Raw genomic sequence first — 7766 nt, 5'->3', positions numbered from 1 at the left:
ATAAATAAATAAACAATTTTCTACATCAGAGATTCCCAAACAAAATACTATTTACTGAAAGTATCCCTGAGTGATAAAGATTTTATTTGTAGTTAATATTTTAAAATATTAAATAATAAATACATTTCAATTATAATTATTAATATCACATGATTCCATAATAATTTAAGCACTATAAAAACAAATGTTTTTACAATTTTACAATTCTAAGTATTTTTTTAAGTATCCCTGAGGTTTTAAGCTAACGTTTCAATAATTTAACAACATTTGTATGTTCACAGTTCTCTGAGTAATTAATATTTTATGTATTGTTGTTTTTAAAAATATAAATTGTATTGTTGTTTAAAAATACCAAATGCTTATTAACAATATTCAAATATAGTTTTTATTAATGATAATTACTGATATCATTCCATACTCATTTTATAAGTATTATAAATACATTTTATAATAATTATAAAAGTACTTCTTAAGTTAATATTTCAGTAATGATGATCGTCAGTGGTCACATTATTAATAAATATTTAAAAATGATATATTTGATCTTATTATCTATTTTTATTGTTTTTATTATTTTATTATTTAAATTGTACTTTTTAATGATTTAGTTAATTATGAGCTTGTCATCAGCTTCAACCCTTTGTGAACTCCCAGTTTGGAAAACCCTGATCGATAATATCCTCATGATTTTGCTTCTTTTAATGAAAGTAAACACAGTCTTCAGAAACAGAAACACACCCCTGAACACAAGCCATCGGTTTTCTGATGGACTAAATCTTCTCCAGCTCAATGCAAGCATGCATTTGAGTGTATTTTTAGTTCGGGTGATCATGAGGTGACGATGATTGGCTTTGAGTGTTGCGTTTGGACGTCGCTCACAGTTTTCTCTTGTTCCAGTCCAAACGTGGACCTCCATCCGCACTCACGGGGTTAATAAACGCAGACACAGACGCTTTCACCTGCCGACAGACGGAAAATAAACCGCAGCCTCGCAGGCCTCGAGAAAGTGGCCCTCCAAAGTGAATAGCACTGATATAAATGTTGGCGCCTGCAGCAGCTTGAGCTGATTTGGACCTGAGAGGGTTTAGATTCATGTCAGAATACATCAGTGTGCTTCAGATTACTGTAGCCGCTCGTTTATTCTGGAAAGACACATATCGACCTCATATGCATTGCTTTACATTTACAGACACTTTTATCCAAAGTGACTTATGTTGCATTTAAAGTATACATTTCATCAGTTCATAAATGTAAATTCATTTATAAATGCATTGCAAATACTATACTACAGTGTGTATATATATATATATATATTAAATGTCACTTTAGGTTTAATTTATTTTTACTTACATTTTTTTATTTTATTGTGAGCTTCTGTCATTTTATTAGTTTTTTTTTTTAAACAGTGTTTAGGTTTAATTTACTTTTAGTTTAATTTTTTGGCATTTTATTATGTGCTTCTGTCATTTTTATTATTTTTTAAACACTTTTTAGGTTTAATTTATTTTTAGTTTAATTTTAAGTAATTTTGTTATGTGGTTTTTTGTTTTTTTATTTTTTTTTAAATACTATTTAGGATTCATTTATTTGTATTTAATTTTCACCTTTTATGTATTTCCAGTTAGCAAGTTTAGTGCTTTAACTTATTTCAGTTAATTGGCAGTGCAACCTTTCTAATTTTATTTCAGCTTTATTTCCATTAATCAAACTATTTTCAGTAGTTTAAAAATGATAATAACCCTGGGTTCTGGTGAAAGATATAGATTTAGGATATAGAAAGATTTAATGATGCTTAAATCGTGTTTTTCATGCAACCTTTTGTGCTCCACAGAACAAGTCACAGCATACGGGTTTGGAACAACATGATGGTGATTATATGATGACGGAATTATCATATTTGTGTGAAATAGTCCTTAAACGTCTGTCTGTCTGTAGGTCTGAAGGTAAGAGCGCATTTTTTTCCTCCTGCCTGAAAAATGAGCAAGTTCCCTAATATCCAGCTAAACAATTTTTGAAAAATATATTTTTACATTTATTTACATTTTTATTAAAGAAATTAAAAATAAAAATATTAGTAAAAAATATTTCAAAAACATAATTTATTAATTTAAATGTGTTTATTTAAAAATCATTTAAAATATTAATTTATAACATTTATTTATTTATTAGTTTTATTATTTAAATAAAATAATGTATACATTATCACAATACTAATATTATTATTACAATAATTTTTTATTAAAAATAACAATATTTTTAAAACTATTTACATTTATTTAAAAATATATATAATCATAATAATTATTATTATTTTTATTTTTATTTTTTTTTTATTTATTTTTTACAAAGACAGCACAACATTTTTCCCTCCTGCATGCCTGAAAAAAATGAGCAAGCGCCCTAATTTATTTATTTATTTTAAAAGATAAAACAAAATTTTTTTTTAATTCTTTCAAAATAATTATTTCTTAATTTAAATGTATTTATTTAAAAAAAATCTAAAAATAAACATTTATTTCATTAAATCCATTTATTTACAAAAATGAGCATTAATCGTGTATGTGTCTGTATGTTCACAAAGCACCAAGCTAACACAGCACAGCATTTGTCCCTCCTGCATGCCTGAAAAAATGAGCAAGTGCCCTGATATCAGCCTTATTTGAAGTGTTGACAGAGGAACACGCATTAAAATCCGGCTTAATAAGCAATTTAGAGATTTGAGACGAGGCCATGATGAAATTGTAATGAAATCAGTCCAAATTTCTGATCGCATAATCTGCCTATTTATTCATTTTTCGGCAGCCGGCACCATGGCGACGACAAACAAGCCTAATCCGCCTGATTGACATCTCAGCCTAAATTGACTTGGAATAACGGAGAAAAATTCCAGGCAATTAATAAGCACATTTTTGCCTGTTTGATGCTGGTGAGGAATGTTCATGAATACTTTGATAATGTGCAAATCTTCTCTGCTCTTATCGCTGTAATCTGTAACCTGTAATTCCCACATTCCGCTCCAGACTGGCCAACAGAATCTCTGAGGTTCTGTGGCAAGCCGTTTTAATATTTAAACCTTAAAACGTGCTACTATCTATTTTAATTCTACTAGTACCTTTTTAGCTACTAGTATCTATTCCATTAAGTACTTGTCAATAAGTACTAGGACCTATTTGAATAGATAAAAAATAATCCTTAAAATGTACTAGTATCTATTTTAATGCAACTAGTACTTATTTTTTAGCTACTAGCATCTATTCCATTAAGTACTCGTACTTATTCATTAGCTACTATTGCTTATTCTTGAGGTACTAGTAACTTAGTACTTATTCATTAGATACTAGTATTTATTTATTACATACTAGTTCCTATTTCAGTAGTGACTCGTAACTATTCTACTGTTACTATAGTAACACATTTACAATATCTGCCATTGAATTCTATGGGGATCTGCATTCAGATATCAACTATTCACTTCTGACTAGTATGTATTCCAACAGTGGCTCTTTTTAAATGTTACTAGTAAGTATCCATTAGATACTACATTAGATTAGATACTATATTAGATACATTAGTTACTTTTCATTAGATTTTAGTATCTCTTTAATAATTATGCATTATGTACTAGTGCTTATTATACACTAGTATCTTTTGTAATTGTTACTAGTAACAGTTGATATAGTCACAAATGATTTTTTACTTAAGTTATGTTGTGACTTGTCAGAATGGCCACTGTAGAGTTAAGTTAAAAATCTAACTAGTAAAATAAAAAGTCTTACTAGTAACATTTAGAATAAATACTGGTATCTAATAAATGTGAACTAGTGTCTAATAAATAAATACTAGTATCTATTTAATAGGTATGAGTATCTAATAAATAAGTGCTAGTATCTAATAATAGGTATCTAAAAAAGTACTAGTACCTCATGAATAACTACTAGTATATAAAAATGTACTAGTCACTATACTTACTAGTCAGAACTGAATAGTTGATATCTGAATGAACCATAGAAGTCAATGGCAAATGTTTTAAATGTGTTACTATAGTAACAATAGAATAGTTACTAGTCACTATTGAAATCTAATGAATAAGTACTAGTATATATTTAATAGGTCCTAGTGTGTAATAAATAAGTACTAGCATCTAATAATACGTACTTGTATCTAATGAATAAGCTCTAGTAGCTAATTGAAGAGATACTAGTGTCTAAAAAGTAAGTCGTAGCATGAGAATAGATTCTGGGTTGAATGTTGAAACGGCTTGCCGTAGATGTTCTGTGCTGAACGCTTGGATCTGTCAGTGTGTTTGATGGCGAGCAGTGATGTGAATCCTTGCACTGATCATACGCACCTCAACAACACGATCATGAGCTCAACAGACCTGCAGATGCTCAGAAATGTGACAGCATCCGCGGGCATCTGCTGGCTGAGCTTCTAATGCTGGAGAGAGAGCTGTCCGTCAGTCATGGCATCTGCTGCTGAATGATGCCATCATTGCCTGTGGGTGCTCAGTTTTGGACACCGTGTTTTTGAGGCAAACATCTTTAACTGAGAAATTGTGCACATGGTCCACATTTATTTGTTTGTTAAAATGTTCAATTATTAGTAATTTTGTTAATGTGCTTTTTTTAATATTAGTATTTAGGTTTAATTTACTTTTACTTTTTAGTATTTCTAGTTAGTAATTTTAGTGCTTCAACTTCATATTTCAGTTAGCTGCCAAAGCAACATATCTAAATTTTGTTTAGTTTAGGGTTTTCATCTCTCCATACGTTTTTTTTTTTAATAATTTAAACATATTTTTTAAAATATTGTTTTTTTATTAAAATGTATTTATTTATTTATTTATTTACATTTACTTATTAAAAATAACTAAAACAATATTTACAAAATATTTACTTATTGACTGATATAAAAAATGAATTTTTTTTTTTTTATATTTATTAATTTAAATGTACTTATTTCAAAAAAATTTCAATATTGAAGAATTAATTTAACAACTTTTTATTAAATATTAAATTTTGTATATGCAATTATTTAAATGTAAATTCATTTTTAATGTATTTAAATTATTTAAATGTAAAAATGTAAATAAATAAATATACTATATAATAATAATAAAATACTGTACTCTACATTTTATATAGATAGAAAGATAGATAGATAATTTTAAATATATATATATAGATATATATATATTTACTTTTTATATTCATATACATATATATATTTTTTTTTTAATAATTATTAATTTACATGTATTCCTTGTCAGGTGTGTGTGTGTGTGTGTGTGTGTGTGTGTGTGTGAGGCCTTGTCAGGAGTGTGTGTCAGCGCAGTGCCCTCCTGACCCGTCAGAGATTGCAGCAGAAAGACTCACAGTGTGTTTCATTATATTTGCTTTTTTCAGGGGTCTTGAGCTCAAAAGCCCAGACGCATGCTGCAGAATTAATGGGTCATCTGAGATCATCAGTGTTTTAATTTAACTTTAATCCTGTTCCTCCTCCAGTCCCAGAACTCCCACATACCTGGACGGATTGAAGCGCCGCTCCACGTCCGCCAGAAGAGCCTGCAGACCTCTGTGTCTCATTCTGAGCTTTAAAAAATCCTCCTCCGGATGTCCCATGAGCAGCTGAACTAAAGTCAGGCAGCGCTGCCAGCTGCTGGAGACTCACTAATCCTGCAGGATCTGATCTGAACAGTTCACCCCAAAATCAGCTCAAGATCAGCCTGGACATTCTGAAATAAAACTCCTTTTTTCTTCCATGAAAACAAATGAAGTGAATGTGTGTGATGAGTAAATAGCTTTACATTTTAGTCATTTTTATTTGGGGTGAATTATTGCTTTAAGACAGAATGTTCTCCAACACTTCCTTTTAGTCCTTGAACTTATATGATGGATGGATGAATACTTGGATATATGTACATTTATATATTTTAATGTATGTATTTTCAAAAAATAATACTTACATTTTTTTTTAATTGATTGACATTTTATTGTTTTTTTTTTTTTAATCGTAAAATATGAAAAATAAAAAAATATTTAAAAGGCTAATTTATCTGAGGAGTGAAACAACAACAATAATCCTAACGCAGAGTTTAATAATAATCCATAATATGCAGGGTATATTTATTATTTTTATTATTATTATTGCCATTATTATTAACACAGTGTATAATAATAATGACAATCATAAGAATGCTGACACAATGAATAATAATTATAACAACAACAACAACAACAATTATTATTATTATTATTATACCCTGTGTTACAATTGTGTAGTAGTATTACATGGAAATAATAATGATAATAATAATAATAATTACTAAAATTGTTTTAGAAAAAAAAATGTTACTTGAAATGAAATAAATGTTAATTGACAAATAAAATATATATATTTATTTATTCATTTTAGCTAGTTTCCAAGAAAACATTTCACACTTTCATTGTTTGACTTTACTACTATAAAACTAATTATTAAATTAATAAACACAAATAATAATGATAATGACAAAAACACAACAAACTACTAAAACTTTAACTAAACTTAAAATGACAACAGAAAATATAAAATAAAACCTAATTTAAAATATTAATAAAAACTATGCCAGTCTCTCAATGATGTTAAACTAACACTGGCCTGACCAATCGTATTTCTTGTTCACTTTCACTTCAGGACTTTCCAATTAAATGTCGAAGTTCCCCTCCTATATTTACTCTCAATGAAATATTAAGAAAAACTATTTCACAAATTGCTAAATAGATATAACAATGCTAATAAACAATATAATAACAATAACTGCAACAACGACGAGTAAAATGTTTGCACTTTCCGTTTCCTTTATAATTTTGTATTGTTGTGAGTGTTTGATACAAGCATATAAAGGGACAAGTAAAGTTATTTTCACTTACACTGTATAGAAATGACCATTTGGAGGAACTATGACTTTAAATGTGGGTCACACCTTGACATGAAGTTTGTTTTGCAGTTCTAATAATGGCCAGCAGGGGGAAATATTGTCTTATATTTTATCTTCAAGTTGATATCTTTTTTATTAGTGTGTGTGTGTGTGTGTGTGTATACAATTAGTTTTGTAGTGAGTTTGTAATATAAGTCAATATGACTGACTGAAATTATTATTATTATTATTATTATTAATACATATATATCAAATAATTGGAATACATTAAGGTCTTCCCATTCAATTAATTTACATAAACGTAGTTGAACTGGAACTTCTATCCTGAAACCTGTTTAAGTTGTTCAGCTTTAAATTAAACAGCAGTTGTTTCACGAAGGATTGTCAACTCAAGTCCAACAATCAATGGCTTTAATTAAAAAGCATTTGTGCTTTAGGTCAAACACTCAGTGTGAGACTGATGAGACGGATCTAGACCCATTATATCTAGAAAAAAAGAGAACAATATTTATTTTCAACAGTGTTTGAGTGAAGTACAAATTAGTCAAGCACTGCATATTTAATTCCTGAATAGTTTGAAGAGGTGATGAAACAACATTTCTCCATGTAACAGCAGAAACACTGTTTTGTACACCATCTTTAGGGTTTTTTTTCTTCTGAGGTCATTTTAGAAATGTATGGGGACATAATAATAATGTTGATTATTGCGATAAATCAACTATAATCAGACCTGAAGCTTCTGAGAATCAACTAGCCGCATTAATTACAGTATCAAAGTAAATATTTGTCTTATTTCTTCCTTGTTTTCTTTATCTAGTGCATGGTTGAAATCCTTTGAGGTTCCAGG

This window comes from Sinocyclocheilus anshuiensis, unplaced genomic scaffold, assembly GCF_001515605.1.
Source record: "Sinocyclocheilus anshuiensis isolate Anshui unplaced genomic scaffold, SAMN03320099.WGS_v1.1 scaffold411, whole genome shotgun sequence".
Taxonomy (NCBI): domain Eukaryota; kingdom Metazoa; phylum Chordata; class Actinopteri; order Cypriniformes; family Cyprinidae; genus Sinocyclocheilus; species Sinocyclocheilus anshuiensis.
Note: the sequence above shows the minus strand (reverse complement) of the source record.